This window comes from Nerophis lumbriciformis, linkage group LG16 (assembly GCF_033978685.3).
Source record: "Nerophis lumbriciformis linkage group LG16, RoL_Nlum_v2.1, whole genome shotgun sequence".
Classification (NCBI taxonomy): Eukaryota; Metazoa; Chordata; class Actinopteri; order Syngnathiformes; family Syngnathidae; genus Nerophis; species Nerophis lumbriciformis.
Genome location: NC_084563.2, coordinates 20,080,449 through 20,091,131, shown reverse-complemented (window position 1 = coordinate 20,091,131; position 10,683 = coordinate 20,080,449). Strand labels below are relative to the sequence as shown.

Here is a 10,683-nt window from a genome sequence, read left to right as displayed (position 1 = left end):
CATTGTCACTTTTATTTTGTATTTTTTTATTTTGAAGTCCTACCTTCTTCCGGTAGTACAAAGCAGACTCAATCCGGCCACACAAGGTCAGCCATAACTGCGATGTGGCCTTCAGTGACAACGAGTGTGGACATTCCTGTGACATACACTGAGGTAGACCGTGAACGTCTCATGTATCGGTGCTCCACAGGTGTCAATCACTTATCGACGAATCAACGTCCAGGGTTCGTCAGTGATTATATTTTAGCCAATCGGATGCTTAGAGGGCGGGGCTTGTTAATACATCGTTTTCTCAGACAAAAAAATATTAGAATAATGGTTTACCGTTTTTATTTCCGAGTTGGTGAGTATTTTTCAATTTTAGGTGGTTTATCTTCATGTTCTGTTTTATGTGCGTATTTTATTAAATTCCTTACCCCAAACCCATGGCTCAAGTAGCTGTTAGCTAGTTAGCTTTAGCCTGCTAAGTGGTGACGTTTTAGTTCTAGTTTCTGAGTAGCTTTAATATTGAAATATTCACAATATTAGCCTTTGGAGCGTTATGACTGTAAACACTTTTGACAGTGTAATTATGTCATAGGGAGTAATTCTTACTAAAAGTACTGTGGAGGCTGTACAGGAAGCGAGTTTAGAAAGAGCAGGGATGACCACGCCCTCTGCGCTCCCTGGAGCTCATTTGATTGGTCGCTGCAAAATCCCTTCTTCTTCTTCTACTGCTCTCGCTGATTGCTCATGCATGTGCGCCACTTTTGCCCCCAGCGGTCGCTGAGGGAAAACGAATGGCTGTCTTGTTCATTAGGACACGTGCTGAATGAAGGCAACATCGTCATCATGCCAATTGTGCACACTGCCAGCGGCCAGGAAGCACCAACATCCACTATTAGGGGTTGGTAAGACTTGTTTTCCATGATATTAATACTGTTGAATAGGATTAAATTGTGATTGCCAACTGCATGCTCTAACCCAGGGGTCAGCAACTCAAAATGTTGAAAGAGCCATATTGGACCAATAAAGCGGTGTTTTTCAACCACTGTGGGTGCTGTGACATACAGTCTGGTGTGCCGTGGGAGATTATGTAATTTCACCTAATGGGGTAAAAATATTTTTTGTAAACCAGTAATTATAATCCGCAAATGTGCCGTTGTTGAGTGTCTGTGCTGTTTAGAGCTCGGCAGAGTAACCGTGTAATCATACTTGCCAACCCTCCCGAATTTTCCGGGAGACTCCCGAAATTCAGTGCATCACCCGAAAACCTCCCGGGGCAAATCTTCTCCCGAAAATCTCCCGATTTTTCAGCCGGAGCTGGAGGGGGCGTGGCCTCCAGCTCCATGCGGACCTGAGTGAGGACAACAGGGTGACAAGAACTAAATCATCCAGACTGGAGATAAATTGCATTATTATGTTTATCTTACCTAAAAATAAATATATTTATTAATTTAAAAAAAATAAAAAAATAAATACATTTTTACTATATTTTGCTAAAAACATCAAAATTAATTGTATTTTTATTTGTATTTTTTCTGACTCCTTATTACATCCAGCCATAGAATTATACATTAAAATAAACATATTTGAAATAATTAATTTTAAATGATCATAATAATTCATTTAAAATGACAATATTTAATTATTAAAATAATTGCTTGTTTATCAACAACTTTAGCATTTTATTCATTACATTTTGAAGCTCTCAGAAGCCAAGTTATGTTATATTCATGTTATATTTATGCAAGTTTGAAGTATCAATTATCTAAACACAGTTTTGTTTGCATATTTTCAGGATGTAGATAATATATATATATATATATATATATCTATCAAATACTTGACTTGGTGAATTCTAGCTGTCAATATACTCCTACCCTTTTAACCACGCCCCCAACCACACCTCGCCCCACCCCCGACCACGCCCCCCACCTCCCGAAATCGGAGGTCTCAAGGTTGGCAAGTATGCGTGTAATACTTTTCCATATCAGTAGATATGATAGTGCGGGGAATAGCATTCAAGGAAGACATGAAACTGCTACAGGAAAATACCAACAAAAGACGAAAAGCCAACCAAAATAAGAGCGCAAGAACTAAAGCACTACACACAGAAAAACACCAAAAAACTCAAAATATGTGACGTGATGTGACAGTACACCTACTTTGAGACAAGAGCTATAGTGATGCATGCTTGGTTATGGCTTAAAGTCATATCCAACAATTGTGAGAACGACTTTTTATTGTCAATATCGGCTGCTGAGTTTCATTTTTTTAATGTTTTCTGCTGGTGATGTACCTCCAGAATTTTTTCAATTGGCTCAGAAAAGGTTGAAAAACACTGGGTTAAAGCATGTCATTAGGACTGTTCTTCTTGTCTTTGTAGAAAATGTCACTCACATTTCTCCCAGCAATGGTGTCATTGACGATATGGGTCCCGCATTGAAGCGTCCCCAAATGTATCATGGCTCTAAGAGTAGGCGGAGGCAGTTTCAGTCCAACAAAGCTGCCTCCGACATACCTATCTTGATAAATGTCCACTAAGTTAAAAATGTGTGCTTAGCATGTGGAGCGTGTCTCCTGCACTAAAACACACCTGCACGTCCAACATGATACTAAAATATGTCGCTTTATATCCACCATTAGCGATCCAGGACTTCAAAGATGACCTTCCCCCTGCCTAGACAGGACAGCCATCGGGACGGCAAGTACGCCACCTCCAGGTGAGTGCAAGCACTGCGCTCCCTTTTCTAGAGTGCCAATTGTTTCCCAGCTGCTTTGAGGACCACACACACAAGTGATGGCTTCTCTCCACGATGGCCCATTGATGATTAAGCGAGGCCTGGTGTGTTTTCCCAGAACGCTCGCAGAGCCACAAAAGAGGGCGCGGAGTCGACGCACGACGGTCCGCAAATAAATAAAGCAAGAGCGGAACAGTCGGCGATAAAATGGCCAAATTTGGCCAGGGTAGAGGAGAACGTCGTGAGTGATTATTTCCAAACTATTGTGGTTCTGCACCATCATTTATGGCTCTCCCGGGTCGTGTCTTTAAAAATACGAGCTCCATTTTTGTAAAAAAAAAATAAAAACAAAACTCTCTTTCCTTCAGCCATTTTTTTTCTATTTTCAAGAAGCATTTTTTATACTCAACGTGCAGTTTGAGTTGACCTTTGGAATATATGCTTTTGTACAGCGGCCATGGGAAATTTCAGTGAAAACCCGCCTTTTTTAAGCATTAATTTTCGTTTCAAAAAAAAAAAAAAAAGTTAAATATAACTTCCCGTTTTTTTTAATGAAATATCAATAACAACACAATCCAAACAAAATTTGCTGAACGCTTTTCTCAGCCGAAAGTAGGGCAGGGCGACAGTGTTGGGTAAGTTATTGAAAACCAGTAACTAGTTAGTTACTAGTTACTTTATTTCAAAAGTAACTCAGTTACTTACAGCAAAAAGTAATGCGTTACTGTGAAAAGTAACTATTTAGTTACTTATTTTTTTCTTCTTTTGTTTTTTAAGGCTCCCATTAATGCCCTTTTAGCCGAATAATACAATCTGTTGATCAACTTGGCATGCATTTGCATCACTGAACTCTGAAAGCAATGTGGTCTACATACAACACACAAAGACAAAGATATGTTTCAAAGGGCAAATTTATTTCAGGCCAGAACAAATTGACAAAACTTTTTTAAATAGCTGCAACATAATGGCACTTTAACTTTAACTTTAAGTAGATAGGATCTTTGATCCAAGAAACAACCTATATTTAACTAAAATGTTATTTTCTTTATGCTCGACAAAAGAAAAGTATTGAGAATGTCTCCATGTTAAGAAACTCGACTTCTGGCTTCGCCATCATGTCTTGTTAGTTGTTATGAGAGTAGCGTATGTGTGTTTGTGTGTGGCCCTTTTAAGATATGACAGCATGTGAGGTGAGTGACGTCAGTGAGTGAGTGGGCGAGAGAGGTGAAGGAGCGGCGACAGTGAGTGTGTGCAGGTGATCTAGCTTGGTGGATGGCTGCGTCCAATAAAGTCACAAAGTTGCAACAAACAGCCGGCCTCGTCATTCACCCTCAGCTGTAAAGACCCACTTCCGGGTAAAGTGAAGGTTGTTAGCCCCGAAGTACATAGGACGTCTCCCCTGCTGCGCCCCTCAACTACGGTTTGGGAGCCCCCACCCGGCCCCCACCCACACAAAGCACACCTTTTCTTTTCCTTGTGACACAGAAAGACGACACCGCAGCGCTCCAATAAAACACACTCAGATCTTCTGTTTCTAGCCGATACTACATAAAACATAACGTAAAATAACGCAGTAACGCATCATGTAGCAACGGTAACTGAGTTACTGAATATAAAAAATAACGCGTTAGATTACTAGTTACCACCGAAAATAACGGCGTTACTTTGTAACGCGTTAGTCCCAACACTGCTGGGCGATATGGACGAAAAAGTATATCTCGATATAATTTTACTTGAATCTCGATATATTTTCCGTGAAAGTATACATATAAAGATATTCATTTTTGAGCGAGATTCACTAAAATTGAACTGTACTGTAAGCGGTCAATGGCACTTTTATTAACCCAGTTAGTCAAGATGGGTATTAACAGCACAGGAAATAAACTGTTTTAAGTAGCACAGAATTGCATAACATAAATAAAATAGAAAAATATGATTTCTACGTAAAATAAATAACATAGCTGTGCAAATAATACAAAATGTATCAAACTTGGATAAAAAATAAATGTGCAGGCAGGCACTTTTTAATTCCCAGTCGATGATGTAATGGACTGTCACACACGTACGGATCTGGTCAGCGCCAAGTACCGTATTTTTCGGAGTATAAGTCGCACCGGCCGAAAATGCATAATTAAGAAGAAAAAAACATATATAAGTCGCACTGGAGTATAAGTCGCATTTTTGGGGGAAATGTATTTGATAAAACCCAACACCAAGAATAGACATTTAAAAGGCAATTTAAAATAAATAAAGAATAGTGAACAACAGGCTGAATAAGTGTACGTTATATGAGGCATAAATAACCAACTGAGAACGTGCCTGGTATGTTAACGTAACATATTATGGTAAGAGTCATTCAAATAACTATAACATATAGAACATACTATACGTTTACCAAACAATCTGTCACTCCTAATCGCTAAATCCCATGAAATCTTATACGTCTAGTCTCTTACGTGAATGAGATAAATAATAATATTTGATATTTTACGGTAATGTGTTAGTAATTTCACACATAAGTCGCTCCTGAGTACAAGTCGCACCCCCGGCCAAACTATGAAAAAAAACTGCGACTTATAGTCCGAAAAATACGGTATGTCCTTGTGCTCCACCCCTTTGCCATGGTTCATATTCCCTCCGTCTCCAGCTCCTGGTCAGGAGTTATACAGTTTGATGGCCGGCATCATCCCTTCTCTCTGCAAACAATGCACCAGGGAGTCCAGCTCTGGGCCGATCACAGAACCAGCCTTACCTGTCAGCTTGTCCAGCTTGAAGGAGTCCTTCTTGAAACCCGCTTTGGTTCTCCACATCCCAGCAGTGATAAATTGTTGAGGTAGAATGCGCCCCCATGAGTTCACTCCTCCCAGATTAATGGGCCGTGTTGGGAAGGGGAAGAGTGCAGCCAGGCGGGGAGCATAAATAAGTCTTTAAGTAGTCTGCTACCAGACGCAGACAAAACGCTTTGTGATGGGATGAAAAGGTAACGTCAGTTGTAGCACTAAAGAAAGTATTCGGAACTTTTTGCGACATGATGAGACTTGTACCACAGCACTATAGTTTGATCCAGCAGGTGGCGCTGTCGCGACTTACTTTTGTTTCCAACCATCCATCCATTTACTACTGCGTGTCCCTTTATTACATCCAATAGCCAAATATATTTTTATAAATCAACTTCACAATGCTGTTTTTTGAAGTCATTTTTTTCAGAATGTCTGTGGGACTTGCTGTCTCGCAGACTGTCCCTGTCCTTGCTTGGCTATGTTGGACACCGGACAGGTTTACTGTCAAATGAGCTACTGAATGACCATCAGTTTGGGTTCAGGAGTAATCAATCGACATCCCTAGCCGTGATGGACTTTGTAGAAAATATACACTATATTGCCAAAAGTATTTGGCCACCCATCCAAATGATCAGAATCAGGTGTCCTAATCACAGGTGTATAAAATCAAGCACTTAGGCATGGAGACTGTTTCTACAAACATTTGTGAAAGAATGGGCCGCCCTCAGGAGCTCAGTCATAGGATGCCACCTGTGCAACAAATCCAGTCGTGAAATTTCCTCGCTCCTAAATATTCCAAAGTCAACTGTCGGTTTTATTATAAGAAAATGGAAGAGTTTGGGAACAACAGCAACTCAGCCACCAAGTGGTAGGCCACGTAAACTGACAGAGGGGTCAGCGGATGCTGAAGCGCATAGTGCAAAGAGGTCGCCGACTTTCTGCACAGTCAGTTGCTACAGAACTCCAAACTTCACGTGACCTTCCAATTAGCCATACTTGCCAACCCTCCCGGATTTTCCAGGAGACTCCCGAAATTCAGCGCCTCTCCCGAAAACCTCCCGGGACAAATTTTCTCCCGAAATTCATGCAGACCTGAGTGACGTGTCGACATCCTGTTTTCACGTCCGCTTTCCCACAATATAAACAGTGTGCCTGCCCAATGACGTTATAACTGTAGAATGATGGAGGGCGAGTTCTTGGTTTCTTATGTGGGTTTATTGTTAGGCAGTTTCATTAACGTCCTCCCAGCGCGGCAACAACACACAACAGCAGTCACGTTTTCGTCTACCGTAAAGCAGTTCGTCTGCCGTAAACAGCAATGTTGTGACACTCTTAAACAGGACAATACTGCCATCTACTGTACATGCATATGTGACAATAACATCTAGGGCTTTTAGAGAGTGCAGTGTACAACTGCGCACACAACAAGGAGACGAAGCAGAATGCATCATCAGAGAGGGTGTTCAGCATGGTTAGAAAAATAGTGACAGAGAATAGAACAAGGATGGACAATTCAACCCTTAACTCAACAATGAATAGATGAGTGTTGTGTGTGTATATGTGTAAATAAATGAACACTGAAATTCAAGTATATATATATATATATATATATATATATACATAGCTAGAATTCACTGAAAGTCAAGTATTTCTTATATATATATATATATATATATATATATATATATATATATATATATATGAAATACTTGACTTGCTGAATTCTAGCTGTAAATATACTCCTCCCCTCTTAACCACGCCCCCCCACACCTCCCGAAATCGGAGGTCTCAAGGTTGGAAAGTATGCAATTAGCCCACGTACAGTACGCAGAGAGCTTCATAGAATGGGTTTCCATGGCTGTCAAAAGATGTAGTTCTTTGTTAAGGTTTAAGAAAGCTTTGAAAGGTGAAATAATGGAAAATTATAAAAATATAGCAACGATTACTTTTATCCCATTGATTTTTTTGGATGTTGATGTTCCAGGCAATCTAATTTTCAGTGAATGTATAGGATAGGCAAATATAAGCCTTCGCTTCAGCCTATTCCTTTTTCGGTCATTCTTTTTCTTTTTTTGTGTGTGTATGTGTATGATTGTTAACATGTATCACCTGTGCTGTTAAACTGATCACACAAAATGGTTGATTATATGACCGAGATAAACTCATTTCATTCATTCATTCATGTCAAGGAAGCACCATTTTGAAAATAGAAAAAAACCCTGCATCCCCCAACGGTGTTTCATTGGCACAGAACAATTCAAGGTATACGAATACGTTTAATCTCACCTCGAGAGTAAGAACCAGGTTGAGATGTTTCAGTGCAGCAGCTGCAGACAAGCTGCGGTGACTACCCACCACTGGAAAAGGCGTTACGTCACTGACCCGTTTGACTTGACTCTCACAGACCCAGACTCTCCGAACATTCCTCCGAGTGTGGAGTGAAGAAAGGTGCAGTGGAGTTAATTTAGCATTCAGAGCCCAATGAAAGGACGGCGGCGCGAACAGATGTTCTCCTAAAATGTTGGAACTGAACAACATGGTGGACACGAGTCAGCGCACTTGGTCTCTTGTCGGAATACCACCCACTGAATACCACACACACACACCGGTGGTTTGAGAGTCATGTCTTCACCAATAGAGTGATAACACATGCTTATATGTGAGTTGTAGCAAACGGTGTTCTGTGATCTACCCAAAGAAACTCGTTATCAAAATGGTAAAAAATAATGTCGGAGGATGAAGGAGCTTTTGGGCGCTTCCATCGAAAAATGTATTATTGTAACCTGACCTGCTTAGAGTGTCCGCCCTGAGACTGGAAGGTCGTCAGTTCAAACCCCGGCTGAGTCATACCGAGGACTATAAAAATGGGACCCATTACCTCCCTGCTTGGCACTCAGCATCAAGGGTTGGAATTGGGGGTTAAAATGACCAAAATGATTCCCGAGCGCGGCCGCCGCTGCTGCCCACTGCTCCCCTCACCTCCCAGTGGGTGAACATGGGGATGGGTCGAATGCAGAGGGTAATTTCACCACACCTAGTGTGTGTGTTACTTTACTTGGGAGTTTAATAGGGCTGCAACTAACGATTAATTTGATAATCGATTAATCTGTCGATTATTACTTCGATTAATAATCGGATAAAAGAGACAAACTACATGTCTATCCTTTCCAGTATTTTATTGAAAAAAAAAACAGCATACTGGCACCATACTTATTTTGATTGTTTCTCAGCTGTTTGTACATGTTGCAGTTGCGGTTTCTCATAGTCATTCACATCGACGTCCCTTATGTGGGCTCTGTACCGAGGATGTCGTTGTGGCTTGTACAGCCCTTTGAGACTTTTGTGATTTAGGGCTATATAAATAAACATTGATTGATTGATTGATTATAAATAAAGGTTTATAAAAAATAAAAAATAAAAAATTGCCTCTGCGCGTAGCACAGATTTAACGAATCGATGACTAAATTAATCGCCAACTATTTTTATAATCGATTTTAATCGATTTAATCGATTAGTTGTTGCAGCCCTAATATATATGCACATAGAAAAAGCAGATAAAAATTACCTTAAGAGCAATTTGTTGGATAAAAAGGCAGTTAAAAAGTTAAAAACACTTTAAACAGTTCAAAGTTTTAGCAATCAAGACTTTAACTTTACTTAATTGCGTCTTTATCCAAAGTTAAACAGGTTCCTCTTTGGGACATGTGCCAAAGTGTGGAAGTTTGTTACGCATATTAGGTTTAATCTTCTTACCGAACAAATTCTGCTATTTACTGTTTTTGTCAGAATGGCTGGTATGAAAAAGGGACAATAAGTCAACAAAGCTTGTCAAGTACTAGACTTTTAACCAAACGATTGATTGACTGATTGATTGAGTTTAGTTTATTTCGAACATGAACACACTTACAGTATAATACATCACACAGTTTCATATCGTTTCTCTTAATCAATCAATCAATCAATCAAAGTGTATTTATATAGCCCTTAATCACAAGAGTCTCAAAGGGCTCCACAAGCCACAACGACATCCTCAGCATCAGGGCAGAGGTGGGTAGAGTAGCCAGAAATTGTACTCAAGTAAGAGTACTGTTACTTTAGAGATTTATTACTCAAGTAAAAGTAAGGAGTAGTCACCCAAATATTTACTTGAGTAAAAGTAAAAAGTATGTTGTAAAAAAACTACTCAAGTACTGAGTAACTGATGAGTAACATACACACACATATCATATATATATATATATATATATATACATATATATATATATATATATATATATATATATACACACACATATATATATATATATATATATATATATATATATATATATATATATATATATATATATATACATACATTGATATATACAGTATATAATTTATATTTATTTTTTTTGCCGTTTTTGTTTACATGTTAATAGTGTTTTAATGAATATACATGCATGTTTAACACATATAGATTCCTTTCTTTCATGAAGACAAGGATATAAGTTGGTGTATTACCTGATTCTGATGACTTGCATTAATTGGAATCAGACAGTAGTGATGACAAATGTCCACGTTTTCAAATGGAGGAGAAAAAAAGTTCCTCCTTTCTGTCTAATACCAAATGAAAGTGGTTGGTTTTTGGCATCTTATATGTCCAGCTTCCATATTCGTTTTTATACACTTTACAAGAAATACATTGGCGGCAAACTCCGTAGCTTGCTAGCTTGTTTGCGCAGGCTTTCGGAGACTCTTATTTTGAAAGCGCATGCGCGATGGAGCGGCACTTTTATTGTGAAGATAGGAACTGTGCAGTCAGTCTTTAGGCTTTTGACGGGGTGTACGATTGAAATAAAAAATGGTCTTTTTTCCTTCACACTTTTGATTGATTAATTGGAACTTGTATTAGTAGATTGCACAGTACAGTACATATTCCGTACAATTGACCACTAAATGGTAACACCCCAATAAGTTTTTCAACTTGTTTAAGTCAGGTCATGTGACCGCCTGGCTCTGTTTGATTGGTCCAACGTCACCAGTGACTGCATCTGATTGGTGGAACGGAGTGAACGTCACCAGTGACTGTATTTGTTGAAACGCAGGCACTATGAAGGTCTGTCTGACAGACCAAAACAAACAAAGCGTGCATTAACAGATCGATAAAAATTAGTAGCGAGTAGCGAGTAGCGAGCTGA

At 39.4% G+C, this 10,683-nt stretch overlaps 1 long non-coding RNA gene across 2 annotated transcripts in view; it reads left to right on the top strand.

Annotated features, from left to right (window-relative positions):
• The first annotated feature begins 763 nt into the window (after positions 1 to 763).
• LOC133617377 (uncharacterized) overlaps positions 764 to 10,683 on the top strand; it is a 203,270-nt gene continuing 193,350 nt past the window's right edge. The window contains exons 1-3 of one of the 2 annotated variants that reach the window (XR_009816992.1): positions 764 to 886; positions 2,629 to 2,705; positions 2,842 to 3,037. This is a non-coding gene — a long non-coding RNA (uncharacterized lncRNA). Of the gene's footprint in view, positions 887 to 2,628; positions 2,706 to 2,841; positions 3,038 to 10,683 lie in introns of those variants that run through there. The other variant, XR_009816993.1, reaches the window with a different exon arrangement.